General features: G+C 39.0%; 1 non-coding gene across 1 annotated transcript; it reads left to right on the top strand.

Moving 5' to 3' along the window:
- The first annotated feature begins 8781 nt into the window (after positions 1 to 8781).
- Positions 8782 to 8890, top strand: LOC130958771 (small nucleolar RNA R71). Its single transcript, XR_009077877.1, has one exon. It is a non-coding gene; the product is annotated as a small nucleolar RNA R71 (small nucleolar RNA).
- The last annotated feature ends 4106 nt before the right edge of the window (positions 8891 to 12996 follow it).

Here is a 12996-nt window from a genome sequence, read left to right as displayed (position 1 = left end):
GTCACAAAAAATACCACCACATTTGGATAAATGAGACTACTCTTAAAATTAAACCCAATTTCTCATGCACTACGTCTTTTCTTCTTTCTTTTTGATTTCAAGCTCAGTGGGAAATACATGATATACCTTTTAATATTAAAGCAAATAACAGAAAAAAATAGCAAAATAAACTAAAACTTAGGAATTGAAATAATAAAGGTTCATGCAATAACTAAAACAAAACGGCAGAAAACTGGAACATAACATAGTAAGGGCGTGAAGGAATATAGAATGAAAGGAATTCAACCACCTCAGTTATCCTAGTGGCCATTTTATTCTTCAGGCTATGCTCCTCAGTGAAGATGATTTGCCTACCTTTGGTGCTATTTAAAATAAACAGAAAATCCATAAGCGAAGCATCAACACCAAACTTAAAGATTTGCTTGTCCTCAAACAAAGAAGAACTGAAAACAGAGAGGGACATAAAAAGACACATGAAAAAAAAATAGTATGATAAAAGAAGAATAAAAGGATAAAAGAGCAAGGGAGAATTAGGATTTGGGAGGGAGAGAGAATGAAAACAAGGCGGCACGCTGGGTAAGTGATGCGGCGTGGCGACGCGCACGCGTACGGTACGCGTACGCGTGGGTCGCAGAAAGTTCAAGTGACACGTAAGCGTCTGGGACGCATACGTGTGCTCTCAGTTTGTGCGAATCCTGCGAAGGCAGCCCCGCGTACGCACAACTCTCGGGTTGATGCGCATGAGGGCTAGAGAGGCAGACGACGCGTGCACGTCAGGTACGCACACGCGTGGATGGGGACAAGGTGATAATGACGCGCACGCGTCAGGGACGCGTACGCGTGATGAAGATTGTGCTTCTAGCACAATTCCAGCCCCAAGCCATCACAACTCTCTGGCCAAATACCTACTTGCGCCGATTTCCAGGGTCACGCGTACGCGTTAGGGACGCTTACGCGTGGTCTGGCAAATGCGCAAACGACGCGCATGCGTCTTTGACGCGTACGCGTGGTCTTGCTTGTGCGCAAGGCACGCTTCCAGCACCACTCTGGCCCAACTCTCTGGTTAATTCCTTGGTGGTGCGAATTCAGGCATGACGCGCACGCGTCAGGGACGCTTGCGCGTCAAACACCCTTTTTTTTGGCAAAAATTTTTTGACGTGTTCAGTTCTTGTTCTAAAATAGCTGCATGATCAGAACACACATAAAACGAAAGAAAAAATAGTAAAAACTCAATAAAAATCAAATAAATAAGAAAGTTACTACTACGAAAAATAACTAAGGATACGAAATTATCGGGTTGCCTCCCGACAAGCGCTTCTTTACTGTCACTAGCTTGACGGTCAGCTCCTCTAAGGAAGAGGATCATAGGGGCTCAGCTCTTCACCCCTTACTTTGAACTTCTTTCCTGTGTCTCCATAGAGTATTTCAATATGCTCCAGAGAGAGGATTCTGTTTACTGTATAAGTCCACACTAGATTTCTAGTCAACACCACATTCATTCCTGGGGAGAAACCTTCAGTGAGGATCTTCTTGTTTCTCCATCCCTTGAGTATTTTCTTCTTTTTGGGAACCTCCTCCTTGGTGGATGATGCATTCTCGACACCAAACTTAGGTTTGATATCAGGGGGGATTTTATTGATTGTCACCAAAGGAGGTTTGAGCTGCAGATTCTGCTGTCCATCATCAGAGGATTCTTGAAGGTTTGGATCAATAAGCTCAGTCTTCATGCACCTCTCTTCTTCACCTACTGAATGCATATCTTTGAAGACATGAAAGACTAGTTACTCATCATGCACTCTAAGCACTAATTCACCCACTTCTACATCAATCAAAGCTCTTTCAGTGGCTAGGAATGATCTTCCTAGAATTATAGAGGTGTTCTCATCCTCCCATGTGTCAAGAATCACAAAATCTGTTGGGACAAAGAATTTACCCACTTTGACCAAGATATTCTTCACTAATCCGTATGCAGGCTTCATAGATTTGTCTGCCATCTGTAATGCTATCCTTGTGGGTTGGGCTTCTTGGATTTACAGCTTCTTCATCATAGACAAGGGCATTAAATTGATGCTTGCTTCCAAATCACATAATGCTTTCTCAAAGATTGTGCTCCCAATGGTGCATGGAATTTGAAAGCTCCCTAGATCTGGCATCTTCTTTGGCAAGTTATTCTGAATTATGGCACTACATTCCTTAGTCAGGACCATAGTCTCATCTCCCTTTAAAGGCTTCTTCTTTGACAATAATTCCTTCATGAATTTGAGATAGAGAGGCATTTGCTCCAAAACCTCTGCAAAAGGAATATTGATTTGCAACTTTCTGAAGACTTCCAAGAACTTTGAAAACTGCTTGTTGGTGCACAGAATTATGATCACACTTTTCACAACTCTGGTACAACTAACCAGCAAGTGCACTGGGTCATCCAAGTAATAAAACCTTACGCGAGTAAGGGTTGATCCCACGGAGATTGCCGGCTTGAAGCAAGCTATGGTCATCCTGTAAATCTTAGTCAGGCGGATTCAATTGGCTATGAGTTTTGATAATTGAAAGATAAATAAAACGTAAATTAAAATAAAGGTACTTATGTAATTCATTGGTAGGAATTTCAGATAAGTGTTTGGAAATGCTTTGTTGCTTCTGAACCTCTGCTTTCCTATTGTCTTCATCCAATCATGCGTGCTCCCTTCCATGGCAAGCTGTATGTTGGTGGATCACCGTTGTCAATGGCTACCATCCGTCCTCTCAGTGAAAATGGTCCAGCTATGGTTTCTGTACGGCTAATCAACTGTCAGATTTCTCGTCTCGGATGAAAAATACTAGGCACAGCTACCGCACGGCTAATCATCTGTCGGTTCTCACTTGTGTCGGAATAGGATCTCTCTATCCTTTTGCACACTATCACTGCGCCCAACATTCGTGAGTTTGAAGCTCGTCATAGTCATCCTGTCCCAGATCCTACTCGGAATACCACAGACAAGGTTTAGACTTTCCGGATCTTAGGAATGCTGATAATTAGTTCTAGCCTATACCACGAAGGTTTTAATATCACGGATTTGAATGCTCTGTTGTCAAGAGAGGCAAGTCAAATCCGTGGATTAGAGACCTAAGAGACTTACTCCGGCTGTTGAACATCATGTAGACCGCTTGTGGTTGTCAGGCAAGCAGATCTTGGCTAAGCGAGTAACAAAAATAGTGGGTAATTGTCACGGGTCACCCCTTCATTTTGACTTAACTAAATTAAGTACGAGAGTATATCTTGGAGAAGAAGTAAGCGTGAATTGAAAGAGAAATAATAGTACTTGCATTAATTCATGAAGAACAGCAGAGCTCCACACCTTAATCTATGAGGTGCAGAAACTCCACCATTGGAAAGTACATAAGAGAAAAAGGTCTAGGCATGGCCGAATGGCCATCCTCCCCAAATGTGAAAAATGGCATAAAAGTTGATCCAAAGATGAAATACAATAGTCAAAAGTGCTATTTATACTAAACTAGTTACTAAGAATTACAGAAAATAAGAAACTAAGTGCAGATAGTGTAGAAATTCACTTTTAGGGCCCACTTGGTGTGTACTTGGGCTAAGCATTGAGCTTTACACGTGCATAGGCTTTTTCTGGAGTTAAACGCCAGCTTAGACGCCAGTTTGGGCGTTTAACTCCCGTTCTGGTGCCAGTTCTGGCATTTTACGCCAGAAAAGTGTCTCTGGTGGGCTTTTTAACGCCAGTTTGGGCCATCAAATCTCAGAAAAAGTATGAACCATTATACATTGCTGGAAAGTCCAAGATGTTAGCTTTCCAGCCGAATTAAGAACGTGCCAATTGGACTTTTGTAGCTCCAGAAAAATGCGTTTGAGTGCAGGGAGGTCAGAATCCAACAGCATTTGCAGTCCTTTCTCAGCCTCTGAATCAGATTTTTGCTTAGGTCCCTCAACTTCAGTCAGAAAATATCTGAAATTACAGAAAAATACACAAACTCATAGTAAAGTCCAGAAATGTGATTTTTTCATAAAAGCTAATAAAAATATAATAAAAGGTAACTAAAACATACTAAAAACTATGTAAAAATAATGCCAAAAAGCGTATAAATTATCCACTCATCACAACACCAAACTTAAATTGTTGCTTGTCCCCAAGCAACTAAAAACAAAATAGGATAAAAAAGAAGAGAAAATACAATAAATTTCAAAATATCAATGAAGCTTAGTTCCAATTAGATGAGCGGGACTAGTAGCTTTTTGCTTCTGAACAGTTTTGGCATCTCACTTTATCCAGAATGATTGGCATCCATAGGAACTCAGAATTCAGATAGTGTTATTGATTCTCCTAGTTTAGTATGTTGATTCTTGAACACAACTACTTTATGAGTCTTGGCCGTGACCCTTAGCATTTTGTTTTCCAGTATTACCACCGGATACATAAATGCCACGGACACATAACTGGGTGAACCTTTTCAGATTGTGACTCAACTTTGCTAAAGTCCCCAGTTAGAGGTGCCCAGAGTTCTGCACACTCTTTTGCTTTGGATCACGACTTTAACCACTCAGTCCCAAGCTTTTTACTTGGACCTACATGACACAAGCACATGGTTAGGGACAGCTTGAATTAGCCTCTTAGCCCAGGATTTTATTCTTTTGGGCCCTCATATCCACTGATGCTCAAAGCCTTGGATCCTCTTTACCCCTGCCTTTTAGTTTAAAGGGTTACTGGCTTTTTCTGCTTACTTTTTCTTTTTCTTTCTTTTTCTTTATTTTTTGCCATTTTTTTCCGCAAGCTTTGTGTTTTTCACTGCTTTTTCTTGCTTCAAGAATCAATTTTATGATTTTTCAGATTATCAATAACATTTCTCTTTTTCATTATTCTTTCAAGAGCCAACAATTTTAACATTCATAAACTTCACTATAAAAAATATGCACTATTCAAGCATTCATTCAAAAAACAAAAAGTATTACCACCACATCAAAATAATTAAACAAATTTCAAGATAAATTTTGAAATTCATGTACTTCTTGTTCTTTTGCAAAAAGAAACATTTTTCATTTAAGAAAGGTGAAAGATTCTTGGAACATTCATAGCTTTAAGACATAAACACTGATGATCATGTAATAAAGACACAAACATAGACAAAGCATAAAGCATAAAAACTGAAAACAGAAAAGAAAATAAACAAGGAGATTAAAGAACGGGTCCACCTTAGTGATGGTGGCTTTTTCTTCCTCTTGAAGAACCAATGGAGTTCTTGAGCTTCTCTTTGTCTCTTCCTTGCCTTTGTTGCTCCTCTCTCATGGCCTTTTGGTCCTCTCTGATTTCATGGAGGATGATGGAGTGCTCTTGGTTCTCCACTCTTAGTTGCTCCATGTTAGAACTTAATTCTCCTAAAGAGGTGTTGAGTTACTCCCAATAGTTGTGTGGAGGAAAATGCATCCCTTGAGGCGTCTCAGGGATTTCTTGATAAGGGGCTTCCTCATGCTCTTATTGAGGTCCATGAGTGGGCTCTCTTGTTTGCTCCATCCTCTTTTTAGTTATGGGCTTGTCTGCTTCAATGAGGATGTCTTCTTCTATGACAATTCCAGCTGAATTGCATAGGTGATAGATGAGATGAGGGAAGGCTAACCTTGCCAAAGTGGAGGGCTTGTCAGCCACCTTATATAGTTCTAGAGGTATGATCTCATGAACTTCCACTTCCTCTCCAATCATGAAACTATGGATCATGATAGCCCAGTCCACAGTTACTTCGAACCAGTTCCTAGTAGGAATGATAGAGCGTTGGATGAACTCCAACCATCCTCTTGCCACGGGTTTGAGGTCAGACCTTCTCAGTTGAACCAGCTTGCCTTTGGAGTCTCTCTTCTATTGGGCTCCTTCCACACAGATGTCCATAAGGACTTGGTCCAACCTTTGATCAAAGTTGACTCTTCTAGTAAAAGGATGAGGATCTCCTTTCATTATTGGTAATTTGAATGCCAACCTCACAGTTTTCGGACTGAAATCTAAGTATTTTCCCCGAACCATTATGAGCCAATTCCTTGGGTTCAGGTTCACACTTTGATCATGGTTATTAGTGATCCATGCATTAGCATAGAACTCTTGAACCATTAAGATTCTGACTTGTTGGATGGGGTTGGTGAAAGCTTCCCAGCCTCTTCTCCGAACCTCACGTCGGATCTCCGGATATTCACTCTTTTTGAACATGAAGGGGACCTCGGGGATCACCTTTTTCTTGGCCACAACTTCATAGAAGTGGTCTTGATGGACCTTTGAGATAAATCTCTCCATATCCCATGACTCGAAAGTGGAAGCAACTGCCTTCCCTTTCCTCTTTCTAGAGGTTTCTCCGGCCTTAGATGCCATTAATGGTTATTGAAAAACAAAAAGCAGAGCTTTTTCCCACACCAAACTTAAAAGGTTTGCTCGTCCTCGAGTAAAAGAAGAAAGAAAGGAGGAGAAAAAGAAGAAATTGAGGATATAGAAGGGTATGAATGGTTTGGCCAAAGGGGTGCTGAAGTGTTTGTGATGTGTGAAAGTGGAGGAGTAAGGAGGGGTATTTATAGGGTAAGGGAGAGTAGTGGAAGGATGTGAGTGGTGAAGAGATTATGGGAAAGAGGGTAGAATTTGATATGTGAATGGAGTTTGGGGAAGAGTGTTATGAAAAGGTGTGAAGAAGAAAGAGTGTGAGTTGGGGTAGGTGGAGATCCTGTGGGGTCCACAGATTCTGAGGTGTCAAGGATTTCTCATTCCTGCACCTTTCTGGCGTTTAAACGCCCTCTGTGTGCCATTTCTAGCATTTAACGCCAGCTTTGCTGCCCATTCTGGCATTAAACGCCAGGGTGATGCCACTTTCTGGCGTTTAACGCCAGCTAGAAACCAAACACCCCTTTTCTGGCGTTAAACGCCAGTCGGTCTGCCAATTCTGGCGTTTAATGCCCAGGATGCTGCTAGACTGGGCGTTAAACGCCCATTCTGCTATCCTTACTGGCGTTTAAACGCCAATAAGCCTGTTCTCCAGGGTGTGCTATTTTTTATGCTGTTTTTGATTCCGCTTTAATTTTGCAGCTGTTTTTGTGACTCCACATGATCATCAACCTAAAGAATACATAAACTAATAATGAAAAATAAAATGAAAAAGTAATTAACATAGATAAATAAGATTGGGTTGTCTCCCAATAAGCACTTTAATGTCAATAGCTTGACAGTAAGCTCTTTCAGAGCTTCACAGATGCTCAGAGCATGATTGTGGCCTCCCAACACCAAACTTAGAGTTTGAGTGTGGGGGCTCTGCTTGACTCTGTGTGGAGAGAATTGGATGAAGCTTTTCATGCTTTCTCTCCATGTTTACAGAAGAAGATCCATGAGCCTTAAACACAAGGTAGTCCTCATTCAATTGAAGGACTAACTCTCTTCTGTCCACATCAATCACAGCCCTTGTTGTGGCTAGGAAGGGTCTTCCAAGGATGATGGATTCATTCTCATCCTTCCAAGTGTCTAAGATTATGAAGTCAGCAGGGATGTAAAGGCCTTCAACTTTCACTAAGACATCCTCTACAAGTCCATAAGCCTATTTTATTGATTCGTTTGCCATCTCTAGTGAGATTCTTGCAGCTTGTACCTCAAAGATTCCTAGTTTCTCCATTACAGAGAGTGACATGAGGTTTATACTTAACCCCAGGTTACACAGAGCCTTCTCAAAGGTCATGATGCCTATGGTACAAGGTATTAAGAAGCTTTCGGGATCCGATTTCTTCTGAGGTAATTTCTGCTGAACCAAGGCATTCAGTTTCATGATTGCTCCTAGATACCGAGCAACTTGCTCTTCAACAATATCTTCATCTTCTTCGGAGGAAGATTACTCATCAGAGCTCATGAATGGTAATAGTAAGTTCAGTGGAATCTCTATGGTCTCTGTATGAGCCTCAGATTCCTTGTTCCCTATTAGGGAGCTTCTTAGTGGTCAGTGGACGTTCATTGAGGTCTTCCTTACTGGAAATCACTGCCTCTTCCTCCTCTATAGGTTCGGCTATTTTGGTTATATTGATGGCCTTGCACTCTCTCTTTGGATTCTCTTCTGTATCGCTTGGGAGAGTACTAGGAGGAGTTTCAGTAACTCTTTTACTCAGCTGACCCACTTGTGCCTCCAAATTTTTTATGGAAGACCTTGTTTCAGTCATGAAACTGAGAATGGCCTTAGATAAATCAGAGACTATGGTTGCTAAGCCAGAGAGGCTCTACTCAGAATTCTCTGTCTGTTGCTGAGAAGATGATGGAAAAGGCTTGCTATTGCCAAACCTATTTCTCCCACCATTATTATTATTGAAGCCTTGTTGAGGCTTCTGTTGATCCTTCCATGAGAAAGTTGGATGATTTCTCCATGAAGGATTATAGGTGTTTCCATAGGATTCTCCCATGTAATTCACCTCTTCCATTGCAGGATTCTCAAGGTCATAAGCTTCTCCTTCAGAGGAAGCTTCTTTAGTACTGCTGGATGTAGCTTGCAATCCAGTCAGATTCTGAGAAATCATATTGACTTGCTGAGTCAATATTTTGTTCTGAGCTAATATGACGTTCAGAGTATCAATTTCAAGAACTCATTTCTTCTGAGTCATTCCATTACTCACAAGATTTCTTTCAGAAGTGTACATGAACTAGTTATTTGCAACCACCTCAATGAGTTCCTGAGCTTCTGCAGGGGTTCTCTTCAGATGAAGAGATCTACCAGAAGAGTGGTCCAATGACATCTTGGACAATTCAGACAGACCATTATAGAATATATCCAAGATGCTCTATTCTGAAACCATGTCAGAAGGACACCTTCTGATCAATTGCTTGTATCTTTCCCAAGCTTCATAGAGGGATTTACCTTCTTTCTGTCTGAAGGTTTGGATGTCCACTCTAAGCTTGCTTAGCTTTTGAGGTGGAAATAATTTAGCCAAGAAAGCATTGGCCAACTTGTCCCAAGAGTTCAGGCTTTCTCTAGGTTGTGAGTCCAACCATATCCTAGCTCTATCTCTTACAGCAAAGGAGAAAAGCATAAGTCTGTAGACCTCGGGATCAACCCCATTGGTCTTAACAGTATCACAGATCTGCAAGAATTCAGCTAAGAACTGGTGAGGATCTTCCAATGAAAGTTCATAAAACTTGCAATTCTGCTGCATTAGAGAAACTAATTGAGGTTTAAGCTCAAAGTTGTTTGCTCCAATGGCAGGAATTGAGATGCTTCTTCCATAGAAGTTGGAAGTTGGTGCAGTAAAGTCACTAAGCATCTTCCTTGCATCTCTAGCATTGTTGTTGGGTTCGGCTGCCATGTCTGCTTTTTTTCAAAATTTTCTGTAAGGCCTTCTCCGGAGTGTGGTACTTTAGCTTCTCTTAGCTTCCTCTTCAGAGTCCTTTCAGGTTCAAGATCAGCTTCAACAAGAATGTCCTTATCCTTGTTCCTGCTCATATGAAAAAGAAGAGAAAAAAGAGAGAATGGAAATCCTCTATGTCACAATATAGAGATTCCTTTATATGAGTATAAGAATAGAAGAATAGAAGAATGAGAAGAGAGAGGAGATGCGTAATTCGAACAGAGAGAAGAGAGGGGTTCGAATTATGAGTAGAAGAGAAGTGTTAGTAATTAAATAAAATAAATAGAAAGAGATGAGAGAGAGAGAGTATTCGAATTTTTTTAAGTAAAATAAAAGAAATTTTTTTGTTTTTATTTTAATTATTTAGTTAGTGTTCAAAAATATTAAAAAAATAAATAAAATTAGAATTTAAAAGAATTAGTTAATTAAAAAGAATTTTGAAAAAGTGGTTAGTTGTTTTCGAAAATAAGAAGTGAAAAAGTAGTTAGGTAATTTTGAAAAAGATAAGAAATAGTAAATTTTTAAAATTAAAACAAACAAGTCAAGTAGTTAGTTGAAAAAGATTTGAAAAAAAAATTTGAAAAGATAAGAAGTTAGAAAAAGATTTTGAAACTAAAATTTTAAAAAGATATGATTGAAATTTATTTTGAAAAAGAATTGAAATAGAAATTAAAAAGATTTGACTTTTAAAATTAAAGTTGATGACTTGGCCAACAAGAAACTAAAAGATATGATTCTAGAACTTAAAGATTGAACCTTTCTTAACAAGAAAGTAACAAACTTGAAATTTTTGAATAAAAACATTAATTGTTAGTAAAGTTTTTGAAAATATGAAATAAAAATAAGAAAAAGATTTTGAAAAATTAGTTTTAAAATTTTCGAAAACATTAAAAGAAAAATGAAAAAGATTTTGAAAAATTTTAAGAATGAAATTTGAAAATAAAAAAATGAAAAAGAATTGATTTTGAAAAAGATTTGAAAAGATAAAGTTTTTAAATTGAAATTTTGACTTGACTAACAAGAAACAACTAAATTTTAAAAATTTTTGACCAAGTCAACTCAAAATTTCGAAAATTATGAGAAGAATAAGGAAAATATATTTTTTTGACTTTTGAATTTTTAATGAGGAGAGAGAAAAACAACTAAATGAAACAAAACATAAAAATTTAAGATCAAAACAAATAATGCATGCAAGAATACTTTGAATGTCAAGATGAACACCAAGAACACTTTGAAGATCATGATGAACATTAAGAACATATTTTTTAAAATTTTTAAGAAAAGAAAGACATGCAAGACACCAATCTTAAAAACTTTTGTACTAGGGACACTAACAATTCGAAACAGCACAAGAAAAATAAGAAAAGACACAAAACAAGAAAAACTAAAGATCAAACAAGGAAAATCATCAAGAACAACTTGAAGATCAAAGAAGAACACAATGCATGAATTTTCCAAAATCTAAGAAAAATTAAAAACATGCAGTTGACACCAAACTTAAATTTTGACACTAGACTCAAACAGAAACACAAAATTTTTTGGTTTTATGATTTTATGAAATTTTTTTCGTATTATTTTATTTTATCTTTTTTTTTTTTACTTTTTGAAAGGAAAATAAAGGTTGAAACAAGAAAGAAGGTTACCTAATCTAAGCAACAAGATGAACCGTCAGTTGTCTAAACTCGAACAATCCCCGGCAACAGCGCTAAAAACTTGGTGCCCGGAATTGTGATCACACTTTTCACAACTCCGGTACAACTAACCAGCAAGTGCACTGGGTCGTCCAAGTAATAAAACCTTACGCGAGTAAGGGTCGATCCCACGGAGATTGTCGGCTTGAAGCAAGCTATGGTCATCCTGTAAATCTTAGTCAGGCGGATTCAATTGGTTATGAGTTTTGATAATTGAAAGATAAATAAAATGTAAATTAAAATAAAGGTACTTATGTAATTCATTGGTAGAAATTTCAGGTAAGCGTTTTGAGATGCTTTGTTGCTTTTGAACCTCTGCTTTCTTATTGTCTTCACCCAATCATGCATGCTCCCTTCCATGGCAAGCTGTATGTTGATGGATCACCATTGTCAATGGCTATCATTCGTCCTCTCAGTGAAAATGGTCCAGCTACGGTTTCTGTATGGCTAATCAAGTGCCGGATTTCTCGTCTCGGATAAAAAATACTAGGCACAGCTACCGCACAGCTAATCATCTATCGGTTCTCACTTGTGTCGGAATAGGATCTCTCTATCCTTTTGCACACTGTTACTACGCCCAATATTCATGAGTTTGAAGCTCATCACAGTCATCCCGTCCCAGATCCAACTCGGAATACCACAGACAAGGTTTAGACTTTCCGGATCTCAGGAATGCTGTCAATTGGTTCTAGCCTATACCACGAAGGTTCTAATCTCACGGATTCGAATGCTTTGTTGTCAGGAGAAGCAAGTCAAATCCGTGGATCAGAGACCCAAGAGACTATACACTGGCTGTCATTCAATGACTACGTTGAACATCATGTAGACCGCTTGTGGTTGTCAGGCACGTGGATATTGGCTAAGCGAGTAACGAAGATAGTGGGTGATTGTCACGGGTCACCCCTTCATTCTGACTTAAATGAATTAAGTACAAGAGTATATCTTGGAGAAGAAGTAAGCGTGAATTGAAAGAGAAACAATAGTAATTGCATTAATTCATGAAAAACAGCAGAGCTCCGCACCTTAATCTATAAGGTGTAGAAACTCCACCGTTGGAAAATACATAAGAGAAAAAGGACTAGGCAAGGCCGAATGGCCAGCCTCCCCAAATGTGAAAAATGGCATAAAAGTTGATCCAAAGATGAAATACAATAGTCAAAAGTGCTATTTATACTAAACTAGTTACTAAGGATTACAGAAAATCAGTAACTAAGTGCAGATAGTGCAGAAATCCACTTTTGGGGCCCACTTGGTGTGTACTTGGGCTGAGCATTGAGCTTTACACGTGCATAGGCTTTTTCTGGAGTTAAACGCCAGCTTGGATGCCAGTTTGGGCGTTTAACTCCCGTTCTGGTGTCAGTTCCGGCATTTTACGCCAGAAAAGGGTCTTTGGTGGGCGTTTTAACGCCAGTTTGGGGCATCAAATCTCGGGCAAAGTATGGACTATTATACATTTCTAGAAAGTCGATGATGTTAGCTTTCCAGCCTAATTAAGAACGCGCCAGTTGGGCTTCTGTAGCTTCAGAAAAATGCATTTGAGTGCAGGGAGGTTAGAATCCAACAGCATTTGCAGTCCTTTCTCAGCCTCTGAATTAGATTTTTGCTCAGGTCCCTCAACTTTAGTCAGAAAATACCTGAAATTACAGAAAAACACACAAACTCATAGTAAAGTCCAGAAATGTGATTTTTGCATAAAACCTAATAAAAATATAATAAAAAGTAACTAAAACATACTAAAAACTATGTAAAAATAATGCCAAAAAGTGTATAAATTATCCGCTCATCACTTGTCGTTGGTCTCCTTTTGAAGTCTCTGAGGATATGGTATTTTAGGCTTGTACTCAAGAGCCTTTGGCAATGTAGGCTAAGTGTTAAGAGAGTCTGGGAATGGGTTGTCTGCACGCTTTGGAGGGACGTGCTCTACTTCTTCCTTCTTCTCCTCTGGAGCTTCTTTTTCAACTGGCTCCT

Source organism: Arachis stenosperma, chromosome 10 (genome assembly GCF_014773155.1).
Source record: "Arachis stenosperma cultivar V10309 chromosome 10, arast.V10309.gnm1.PFL2, whole genome shotgun sequence".
In the NCBI taxonomy this organism is placed as follows: domain Eukaryota; kingdom Viridiplantae; phylum Streptophyta; class Magnoliopsida; order Fabales; family Fabaceae; genus Arachis; species Arachis stenosperma.
This window is presented reverse-complemented; position numbering and strand designations above follow the sequence as displayed.